Raw genomic sequence first — 13,349 nt, 5'->3', positions numbered from 1 at the left:
ATAACCTTGGATAGCTCGATACCATAGACTCACGAGGCATCCATGGTCATCTCGTAAACCACTTATAAAATCCGTTCGGGTGCGGAATCATTTTCTCCTTACTATAGCAAAGCTCCTACATTGTAAGTTTCGAAGCCACTACCTAATAACACTTACAACATCCATGCTCATCTCATAAGCCACTTATAAAATTAGTTTGGGTGCGAAATAATTTTCTCCTTACTATAATGGAGCCCCTACCTTGTAAGTTTCGAAGCCCATACCAAATAGCACTTACAATAATAGTGCTTATTTTCTTCCTTACTTGCCCGAGTTTAGGTCTGAGTTTAGGTCATCCCAAAATAACTCCTTATGAACTAGGTTCCTCCATTCATGACAACATAAGGGGTTAGTTATGCAGATGTTTCAAGAGTTGGTGTGCATTGGGGGACTATCCCAACGAGATGAACTGGGATCGCCTCTCTATCCTATCTCCCACCTCTCTTTTCTAGGTTATCCACTGATCACTGAAACATATTCATAGTGGTAGTATCTTGATTTGATTTTGGTTGTGTTTTTAGTATCTATGTGGTAATACATAGAGAGACTGGCCCGAGAGACTGGATGGCCTTCCTACCTGGTCAAAGGTCTCAGGAAGCAGTGATTTCGATGAATAAAGGTGGAAAAAGAGAAGATTTGAGGTTGACGTTTAGTGCTCTTACTGAGTGAAGCATAATCATTGTTGCATGAATAACATCAGTGTGCCAGAGTACCAATAAATGAAATACCTAGCAGATCACACTAACCCGATACTTATTTTCTTATGAGAGAGGCACACAGAAGGAAGAGGATTGTGTTATCAAAAGTGAGAAACTAAAGCTATTTAAACTTTCACAGAAGAATAAGAAACTATGAACATTGAAATAAACAATATGATTGAATGAAATTAATAGGTATTATGAAAATTATGGAAATGGATGGTTACTAGTTTATTGCAAAATCATAATATGCTTTCAGAAATTGTGTTTTTCAAAACAAATTTATGAAAAAGAGTGGTACCATTTTTTATTCAATGTGAAAATCAACAATATGGACTCGATTCAATGTTATGTTTCTGAAAGCCGCAAAAATCCAATGAAGGCTGACTCTTGGCAGGCTACGATATATGGTTTTCTTAAGTAGTGAAAGAAACATATGAAGAAAAATAGAAAGTCGTGTAATAATACAACAGGAAGGAAGCCACATGTACCATTGCTCAGAAGTCTATGGCTAGACTCAGTGAAGTTGTGCGTCCTAAGGTTTAGAAGATTTAGATTTCCCTCCACCACAACACTCAGTGTTAAGAATTTAATTTTAGCTAACTAATTTTATAGCAGTGGTAGAATTATTCAAGAATGACAAGAATTCTCTTGTTCATATGCCTTTTAAACCTAACTTATGAACCTCTTGACCTCGAAAAAAGGCCAAAAAAGACCTCCAATTATTTGATTGGTTAACAATGAACACTTTCAATGTCCAGTAGGCTCAGCAAAAGGTGCATTACAACTCAACAAAATGTGCATTACTAAAATTTTGGTTAAAGACATTATTAGTCCCTGCCACTAGCTCAAATTTCAACACAAATAGATTGCAATAGTCCCTAGTGCCTATGGAAGGGACTAGTAAGTTTAATATTGGAGAGATAAATGGTGGTGCTTTATGAGAAAGAATTTCGTAGGTCACCATAGGGTTAATATTAATAAGTAATATCAATAATTTTAAGGATAGAGTTAACATTAATAAATTTAATAATTTAAATAGTTAAGGTTAATTTTAATTAGTTTAATATTAACATTTAATTATAAGTTAATATCAAATTTTAATAATATTTGTATTACTAGTAAACTTAATTTAAATTAAAATAATTTTATTAGTAACATTATTTAAAATTTAATAAATTTATAATAATATAATAATAATTATACATTAATATATTAGTCTATAAATTAACACATTAATAATATATTAATTTAAAATTTAACACATAATAATCATGATTGACTTGGTCAAACATAGTTAACATGAACATCATGTTCAACCACATTTAATCATAGGCATTTTATGTTTAACATGTCTATAATTAACTATAGACGCATATCTATAGCCAACATGATGACATAGTCAAACAAAGTGAACCTTTGTAGTCAACATTTTTAATGAAACTTTGCAGTCAATGTATAAATAATTAACCATGGTCATCCTTAATCAATCATATGTTTACCATAGTCATAGAAATTCAACCTTATTCACTCATAGTCATCCTTAGTCAACGTTGGTTGACCATATTAAAATATAGTAAACCATGCCTATAGTGAACCACATACATCATGTTTGAAATACCCAGAGTTAAAATGATGACATAGTCAAACCATGGTCACCAATAGTCAATGTTTAATAAAGTTAATATGAAAATTATTTAAAACACATTTGTTTGCTAATGTGGTTGACTATGTTCAACTATGTTTAACTATATTCAAAAGTCAACACTCTTCAACTTCGGTCAAATATAATCACTTATTATTATTATTAATTAATATTAATAGTCAACCACATTAGTCAACATAGTCAAACAAAGTCAACCTTTATAGTCATTATTTAAATAGTTGACAACGATCAAATTTGGCCAACCCTACATTTACCATATTTAACAATAGTCAACCTTATTCATTGATTGCCATTGCCATTCAATGTAGCTCAGTCATATTAAATTATAGTCAACCATGGTTCACCGAAGTCAATCATTTTCAACATTAGTCAACTAAGGTCATCCTTCGTTGGTCATAATAAATATTTCAAAATGTTTAACATTATCGATATTATTACTAATAAGGTTGACTAATAATAATAGTAATGTTGTGACATCACACTGCTACAGAAATCTATCCAATGTCACATGTGACAAACATTGTGCCAACGTTACATTATATTTCAATTTACCCATTATCATAATGCAACATTACAAAATTACTCAACCACATTTATCAATACGACTGACTATGTTCAATTATATTTTTTTATGTTTGATAGTTAACACTCCTCAAATTCGGTCAAACATAATCACTTATTAATATTATTGATTAATGTTGGTAATAAAACAAGTTGTGACATTTGAATGGTATGGATAACATCACAGTGTGACAAACATTATCGCAATGTGACAATCATTGTGCAGTTACATTACATTGCAATTTATCCAATGTTGTATTGTGACATAACAAAAGTAGTCAACTGCATGTACTAGTTTTGATGACTATGCTCGAATATTTTTTACTATATTTGAGATTCAACACTCCTCAACTTTGGTAAAACATATTCACCTATCATTATTATTGATTAATATTAATATTCTAACATAGTCAACCACATTATTCAACATAGTAAAACAAATTCAACCTTGATAAATCATTGTTTAAATAGCTGACCATAATCGAACTCGGTCAAACCTATGTTTACCATATTTAACAATAGTCAACCTTGTTCACTCATATTCTTCCTTTGTCAGCTTAACTCAACCATATTCAACTTAAATTAACCATAGTTGGACAAAGCCAACATTATCAACCTTACTCGACTAAGATCATCCTTTTTCGGTCACAATCATGATTGAAAGGTCTTTAATATTAACAATATTAACATTAGAAAAGTCGACTAATAATAATAACAACAATTTCAATAATAATGATGATAATAATAATAATGTTGCAATGTTTCATTACACTGCAATTTATCCAACTTTTCAATGTGACATTACAAAATTAGCCAACCACATTTACTAATGTAATTGACTATCTTTCACTATGTTTCACAGTCAACATTCTTCAATTTCAATCAAACATAATCTTCTGTTAATATTATTTATTAACATTAATAATCAAACATTTTGTGACATTAGAATGGTACATAAATCTATCCAATGTCGTGTTGTGAGAAACATTATTGCAGTGTGATAATTATTGTCACAATGTTACATTACATTTCTATTTATCTAATATCACATTGCAACATTATAAAATTAGTGTACCACATTTACCAATGTGGTTGAATATGTTCGACTATTTGACTATTTTTTACATTCAACACTCTTCAAATTCAATCAAATAAAATTACTTATTAATATTATTGATTAATATTAATAATCAAACATAGTCAACCAAATTTTTCAATCATAGTCACACTTTATAGTCAATGTTTAAATATTTGACCATGATCAAACTTGGTTAATCCAATGCATACCATATTTAATAATAGTCAACCTTTTTCACTTATAGTTCTCCTAAGTCAATGTAACTCAACCATATTCAATTATAGTCAACTATGGTTCACCAAATTCAAACATTATCAACCTTAGTCAACTAAGGTAATCCCTAGTCAGTCACAATCAAGGTTTAAAAATGTTTAATAATAATATCATTAATATTAAAAAAGTTGAATAATAATAATAATAATAATAATAAGGTTGACTCTATAATTATTATTATATGATTGAATATAATATTAATAGTTGATCACAATCAAACTTGGTGAATAATATAACATTATTATTAATATTAATAAAGTTGAATAATAATAAGAATAATAATAATAATAATAACAAGGTAATAGCTATGATGCAACATGTCCCTACCTCTGCTACTACTTTATTGATTAAAGGTTGTGTGGAGTGTAGAGAAAACTATACGCAATGAACTCTATCCACACAACAAAAGCTCTCTACAAAGTGAAAATTTTCCATGTAAATCTCTTCACATAGTGAAATCTTTTCGCACAATAAAACTCCATAAGCTTTCCTCCACATTGTCATTTCATAAACATTCTCCGTATTAGCGATTTCACAAGCCTCGATGGGAACTATCCTTCGTAATGATCTCCAATACAATGACCTGTAATACATTTATACAACAACCTATAGATTCTAGGGCAATTGGAAAACTTGTGGCAAGTAAATAACCATAGGCATCAATTCTCAATTGAACTAGTCATGACTTGTCAAATAACATTAAAGATATTGATAATGAAATTTTCAATTGGTTGTGTTTTTTATTTTCTTTGTAATGAACTTTGTAAACCTTCAAATGAAAATTTCATTTTGAATAAAATAGTTTTCAATTGGTAAAATTTGTTCTTTAACAAGTAACAATATTGTTATTTTTTTCCCAAATTCTTTTCATTTGTGTGAAGCCTTCAAGTAAATTTTCCATATGGTGAAAAATAACTTAAGCTAATAAATCTATACACCAAAAAGAATTAACAATATATTTGAAGATTTCCATGGAGATTCACAGCTCATATAATGTACTAAAACACAAGGCAAGAATCCACTCTACTCTTTAAACATTAGAAACCAATGATTGATGAAAATAATAATCGACACGAGGAACATAATCAAAGACACATAACACAATTTTTTCTTTGGGGAAAGCCACTACTCAAAACCCTAACTATTTATTGCATTAATCAAAAATCTGAGTGATAATACAAAGCTTGTTCTAGCAAGAACAATTCTGCACAAGTATGATCAACTCTTTGCCTCACAAGCCCACACTGAACAATACTTAGCCAATTTATGTTGCCTTCTGAGCCCCTAGTTCCTTGCATAATTCCTATGAGGAATAACCCATATTTAATTGGGAATTCCTTCATAAGTTCACAATCCAAATATAGGTCATCTTCTTATTACATTCATGATCTGTACAACTGAGATCATTCTACAACTGATAGTACATTGTCCTTGCACTCTAGTCTCAACTGGGTCTTTCTCTAAATCGATATGCATGAGTTTCTCCTGAGAGAATATTCAGTTAGCTAGAGTAGCACTTAGGATGCACCAGTGCACCAACTCACTACTAGACCTCTACTAGTTCCATAAACAATAGTTTAACTATCTATAACTCAGTCAAACTCGTTATCCAATTACAACTCCAAAAACTCAATTTGGACCCCTAAAATTTAGGGAGAACATATACATGACTACAGAAATACTTCCAACGCGAAATTACTAAGCTAATTAAGTCTAAACCTAATTAAATATTTACAAGCTACTATGAGAATAGAATTCAATTTTAATTCACAGTTTAATTCAAGGACAAATTAAACTAGAATTTCTTGTTGCCATTTCTCAACACTCCCTCTCAACAAGAAATCGATTATCAGCGACCCCATTCATGGATTATCTATGAAACTTGAATTTACATCTGTACAATGCCTTTCTCAAAATGTTAGCATCCTACTTCTCTATGGGAACATACTCCAACAACATAATCTGCCTCAATACACAATCTCTAAGATGATGATATCAAATATCAATATGCTTGGACTGATCATGAAAAACTGGATTTTCATAGAGTTTGATACAGCTCTGATTATCGAAGTAAATCACTGTTGGATCCATTTTCTAACCAAACAAACCAACTAGAATCTTCCTCATCCAGATGGCCTCACATATTGCCTGACTTGTAGCCATGTACTCTGCCTCTACCGAACTGAGTGCAACCGATCTTTATTTCCTGATGTACCAAGCAAGTGTTGCTGACCCAATATTGAAGATCCCTCCTAATGTGCTCCTCCCGTCGGATGGACTCCCTGCCCAATCTTAATCTGTGAAGCCCTGAAGCTTCTCTCCCTCTTTTCTTCTGTACCACAATCCATACTGAGTAGTTCCCTTGAGGTATCTCAACACATGCTTTTATGCCTTCCAATACATCTTGATAGGCCTAACCATCACTTGACTAAGTTGGTTAACTGCATAGCACATATCCGGTCATGTGTTCACCAAATACATTAATGAACCCAAAAGTTGCCTATAAACAATAGCTTCCACTACTTTCACTAAAGTAACATCCTCCTTCCTCAAGTTACCTGCTAGAGTAGTCTCCATGGGTTTGTCGCTCTCCATGCGAAACCCCCTAAGTATCCCATTGGCATACTTTCCTCCCCATCACCCTGCCATACTTCCATGGCCAAAAATTAATGCATCAGCCCCATGTCCTTCATCTCAAACTCTCTTGCAAGGTCCTCCTTGAAACGCTTGATCAACTGATTATCACCTATGAAAATGAAATCATAGACATATAGCACAATGATCAACAATTTACCTTCCACCACTATGTGGTACATGTTCGCATTTTCTTCACTCTTGGTGAAGCCCATCCTGATGAAGTAGCTATCAATCCTGGTGTACCAAGAATGGGGTGCTTGCTTCAGCCCATACAATTCCCTATTGAGTCAGCACACATGTGACTCATGGTCAAAGGTCTCAAAACCTTCAGGCTGCTTTATGTACACCTATTCCTCAATCATGCCATTAAGTAAGGTTGCCTTTACATCCATCTAATGTATCTTCCAACCCATCTACACTGATAGTGCCAATATAGATCTGATCGATGAGTACCTTGCAACAGAAGCAAAGGTCTCATTATAGTCAATCCCCTCTGCCTGTGAAAAGCCATGGGCCACAAACCTGGCCTTATGCTTCTCCACACTACCATATGAAGCTTTCTTTAACTTGTAAAGCCATCAGGAGCTCACCACTGACTTTTCCTCCTATAGCGAGACCACATCCAAAACACTGTTATGAACTATGGGGTCATACTCCTCCACCATGACATCAACCAAAATCGATTATTACACTTCCTCCTCAAAGGAACATGGCTTTGTCTCAACACATCCACTCATAAGATCCATGTATCCAATGTACCTCTCAAGTCACCTCCTTTGCCTGCGCTAAGATGTGGGTGCTCTCACATTCTCCCATGCATCAGGCAATAACTTGTCAGCCTCTTTGGTGCACTTTCTCCCATCTCTGGAAGACTCTATCTGGGTGGATGTCTCCACTCCCTAGTCATGTACATGTGAATACTCCACATAAATCTTAGGCTCCTCAATCTTAGGAGATAAAAGCTCCTCAACTGCATGTAGCTCAAGCTCCCTCCCAAGGGAAACTTGCATGGCCTTCTCCTCATCAAATCTGACATCCCTGTGAACCACTGTCATCCTACTGATCGGAAATTACACCCTATAGTTGTGAGGTGTATCAGTGTACACCACAAATATCCCCACTCTATTGTCGGCTCAAGTTTCTTCCGTCCATATTTGGTCACATGACAATATACCGATGATTGAAAAATCTTGAATTTACCAAAATCTGGTCTCTTACCAGAATAAGCCTCCTCTAATGTCTTCATCCCAAGAATCTAATGCAGGCTACAATTCTACACATAAAATATTGTGTTGCATGCCTTATCCCACAAGTGTAATGGTAGGCCTTGATCATACAACAATGCCTGTGCTTCCCCTACAATGTTTTTATTCTTCCTCTTAGCGACCCCCTTCTTTTGTGGGTTATGGGCGGGGGAGGTGCGGGGGGGGGGGGGGGGGGAGGGCGTTAACAACTTGCAGAGTCTAAATTCTCCCCTATCAACCCAAACCATCACTAATAGTGATGGAGATTTGAAAGTGTGTGGATGCCCAGTCATTGGATCCATTGCAACAATAATTCCTTCACTAGCCACATCCATGATTTGGTGGGGAATCTCACCTGGATCCCAAAAACTATCTTCTTGCATATCAAGTATATGGTAGGAAGCCCCACCTAGATCCCAATGCCAACTTGGGCCTCTAGTATCCCCAATATCTAGAAGCTCCTACTGAGATTCACTCCCAACTACCACCATCTCCATAAATATACCCCACTCTATAGGGTACTAACTCATAATCTCAGAGTATCCAATCCTAATTCCAAGGTCGAATGCACGTGTACCCATATGCGCCACAACTGTAACCTATGAACGTTGCTTCTTGCAGTACTCATGTCACCTCATCTCATAATCCTCGTCAACACATGAGATCTATCTAGGTAGTTTTGACTCTTTTTCCTCAATGTGCAGAGTTAACCTAAAAGTGCTATCAACCCTACATATGTATGCGAGAAGAGGGATACTTATATTTTATAATGTGTAGTCCTCTAATTATACCATTAGGGAATCCATTCCCTAATGGTATAGTTAGAGGACTACACATAACTCAAGTCATCTTCATCATTGTCTTGACACAAACTAATTTCATGCCATCCAACTCCTCATTATGCTATAGAATGGTCTCTCGAACTATAGTGGCCTTATTTTTCAATGTTAGAAGGACAACCTAGATCTGATGAAATTGTTGTGGGTGGCTAACATCTGTAAATTCATTTATAGCTCTAGGTACCTCTATGTCTCCTGACATCTCATTAACTAGGGATATGTCTCCTAGAAACTCATCAATGGTGAGTAACTTTCTGTCTCTTGGCTCCTCATCAATAGGTGTATCCTCAACTTTCTCCACAAATGTTACATCTCGGGCTACCAAAGGAAACTCCAACAAGGGTTGACACAAACTAATTTCATGCCATCCAACTCCTCATTATGCTATAGAATGGTCTCTCGAACTATAGTGGCCTTCTTTTTCAATGTTAGAAGGACAACCTAGATCTGATGAAATTGTTGTGGGTGGCTAACATCTGTAAATTCATTTATAGCTCTAGGTACCTCTATGTCTCCTGACATCTCATTAACTGGGGATATGTCTCCTAGAAACTCATCAATGGTGAGTAACCTTCTGTCTCTTGGCTCCTCATCAATAGGTGTATCCTCAACTTTCTCCACAAATGTTACATCTCGGGCTACCAAAGGAAACTCCAACAAGGATGGATCCTATGTGACACTCGGTGTATCCACATACTCCTCACAATACTGTGTGCCCTCAGTCTCCTACTCAACCCCCTCCTCAGGTTCACTGCTAGTGTACCCATGCCCTAGGCCCCATGATATGATGTAAGATCTCCTTCTAGTCCTATCATCCAACTGCTCTCGTCTTGGTCACTCCTCTTGAGGAGGTCTAGTGCCTTGATTTTGTTGACTTTTCCGACATGGTGTAAGTGGCTTCATTACCATTGAATACACACCTCTAGTGCCTCTATTATAAGGATGAGTATATCTCAGTTTGATTCCCTTATTGATACATAAATTGGCTAACATCTCTATCATCTCCTCATTGTTTCTAAGGATCTCCCATATGATTCCCTGTGTACTACTCACCTTTCGTGCCATTGTAATGTCCATAAATTTCACTAATCACTATGTGTGCATGTCTACACCTCCATGATCTTGATAGCTTCCCCATAGATGACCAAGATCATGCTCTGGATACGACTATAATGTCCCGATTTATAATTTTTCCTAATTTCCTCTGGAAATTGCTTAAAAAAATCTATTGGAAATCAATTAGCTTTACCTAGAGATTACTGCCCATAAATTCTATTGTTCTTTTTGCTGGAGGTGTACTATGATTTATGCCCTCAAATTTTCTCCAAAATTTGTGAAAAATTAACTGGAGACCTCTCTTAACTAAATCTACTAAACCCAGAAAAATATTGTCATAATTCTAGTTGGCATTGAAAGCCCCAAAAGTGTGATTTACCCTAAAAATATTATTGTTGTCGTTGCTACTATTGTAGAAGAATTGGAGTTTTTGCCCCCTAATACTACTTAGAAAATTATGGAAATTTAACCCAAAGCTCCTCACACCAAACTCAAAAAAACCCAGAAATGATTTGGCTTAACTCCAAGCCAAAATTGAACCCATAATGTGGTGCAAACTTCCCAACTAACTAATAATACACCCTAAAATAAGAATGCATGATTCTAGCATGAATACTTCCCAATTTTTTTTTTATAAAATTAACTATAGGCCTCACACACACACAAACCCAAAAAATCCAAAAATTATTTAGGCTAATTCTAATTGACTCGAAATGCCCAAAATAAAGCAGATTTCCTACTACGCAGTTTTGTGCCCAACCAGAGAGAAACCAATGAGAAATGATAAAACTCTCCAACAAATGGCTGATATATTGTGCACAAATATCCCCCGACAAATAACTATCACTCCCAAGTAAAAACGCCCAACAAATTCCAACACCAAACACCAACAAAAAATTTGTTCTCAAACCCCTATGTGGACTCTATAAGAGAAAATTCGGCCTAGGATAACGATACAGGAAAAAATCTGAAAAAATTGGTGCCAAACTCCTCCTCTAACTAGTAGAAAATATCCTTCAAATACCTGAAACTTGTAATAGAAAGATGTTTCTCCAAATAACCTCCAGGGTTTGTCTTCTGCACCCAGAAATAACATATATCTGTGTGAATTTTCTGCAATAAACTCCAATGGAAGTCTTGAAATAGACTCCCCCAAATACTCATTATGGAGAAACTCAAAGTTCTCTGAAGTTAGAGGTGAAATTTCCAGTTTGAAATCCCTTGTGCTAAGTAGCACTGGTTGTCTTGGCTGAACAACTCAAGAGAACTCAAGTTTACATGTCAAATAGAAATGATAAGATAGAAAGAAATCTGATTGAGATCCTCTTCCTTTTATAATTCTTGATGGAGACTCCCTCTGGCTTCTAGATCCTCCCTTTTTCTTTATTATTTTATTGGTGGGGGCTATTTTCCATTTTTTTCCACCATTTGAATAAAATAATAAGTTGTCACCATTCCAATAAAATAATTATTTTCATCCATTCTCCAATAAAATATTATTTTTTATCATTCTCCATAAAATAGTAATCTACCTCTCTTTTCTAATAAAATATTACTTTGTCACCATTCTCCATTAAAATAATAGTTTTCACTTTTCTCCCACAAAATAATAGTTTCTCCTTTTTATTAAATATCTTCAAAATTGTTAAAACACCTTAGTGAATTTTGGCACTCATAAAAATTGGGGACATGACAGTCCTCCCTGCCAAGAATTGTTTATCCTCAAATAGCACCTGAACAACCTCCCACTACTATCTGTTGGCCCAAATGGTCACTACAAATAATACTAAGGTTCCAAATATGTCATTAGGTCATCCTTGTCTCATGCACTATCCTATCATAAAGGAGTCTCTCGATACCAGGATCTAAAGCCATCTTGATCAACATGAACCAACCCTTGCTCCACCCACTGTCCAAGTAGGTATAAGCTCTAGAAGCCCTCCACATACTATCAATAAGTAGAGCATCACAATAATATAAAATATTGATCAAATCCTCATGAAGTTGCCCTACTATGTAGTAAATCTCATGCACTTCAAGAGTAGGATCCTGAGGATATAATCCAACTGCCATGGAGATAAATCTTGTCCCGCATGGGCTCCCCCTTCTCTCCTACTATTGATCAACCAACCATGTTGGTGAAGTTCCCCATGCAAAAAAAAAACTACTAAAACCTAATTGAATATTTGAATGATCTTCCCATGTAGGAAGCAGCTCATCCCTAAGGGTAGTTGAATTACCAAATCTTGTGATGCGAGGATCCCATGCCCATTGTAGTGTGAAACTACCTTGCTCACAGTGAAACAACCTAGTAACTACTAGCTGCCTAACATCCTCATACTGGAGGCTCCTATCTTATAACGCTCGACCATAATATTTGCAATGATCAAAGCAATGCCCAAGTTGCAAGGGTAACTCTTTAGTGCTAGAGTCTACCACTCCAAGTCCAGCCTCGATACTGAGAAGCAACCTACATTACCATATAATGAGGACCACAATGTTTGCCCACGTGTCAAACAAAAAATGAGCTGAATCGCTTGCTATCATGGTTATACTCACCATGAAGTGCAGCAATCCATCAACCAACTGAATCCCTGGATCCCAAAACCATACTAGAAGTTCACAACTCCCACTCCTCACTGGCTTCTACTGTGAAGCCCTGCGATCTACTAGAATCGATATGTGCATTTTCATTGGCTCATGTATGTAATCAGATGACCACCAGTCATCAAGAATCAACCCCCTACATGCCAAACTTCTCTTCTCCTCGCAAACCACACAATGGAATATGCTATCCCAACTACTGATGATAAACCTGAACAATGCTTGGAGTTGGAACACCCTCTTGTAGATGAAGCCTACCATCCCCTGACCCTCATGCTCATTTAACACCTTAAGCTGCCTCACCAAAAGTGTATCATGAAACCCCCTCGTAATTACCTCCCCAAATGTTATTCGAAGAGTGGAACATATGATACATTGGTTGTAGACCACACGATCCCTCAGACTGTATCTATTAGATTTTTCACCCCCCAAATGACTCAACTTAAGATTCCCCCTCCTTCGCATAACGCTCAGTGTGTCATCAAAATTTCTAGGGTGAGCCTCCCATGTCATGTTTCCTCTAACAATTTATACAATATGGGGCCCCATATGCACCCATGCATACATCACTCCACTAGCAAACTCGATGTGGTGTAAGTTTCTCCTCCCACTCCATGGTGCACATCTACACACCACAACATACCGACATGCATC

Source organism: Pinus tabuliformis, chromosome 8, assembly GCF_031772625.1.
Source record: "Pinus tabuliformis cultivar Carrire ecotype Pingquan chromosome 8, CPIR1, whole genome shotgun sequence".
NCBI classification, from domain to species: domain Eukaryota; kingdom Viridiplantae; phylum Streptophyta; class Pinopsida; order Pinales; family Pinaceae; genus Pinus; species Pinus tabuliformis.
This window is presented reverse-complemented; position numbering follows the sequence as displayed.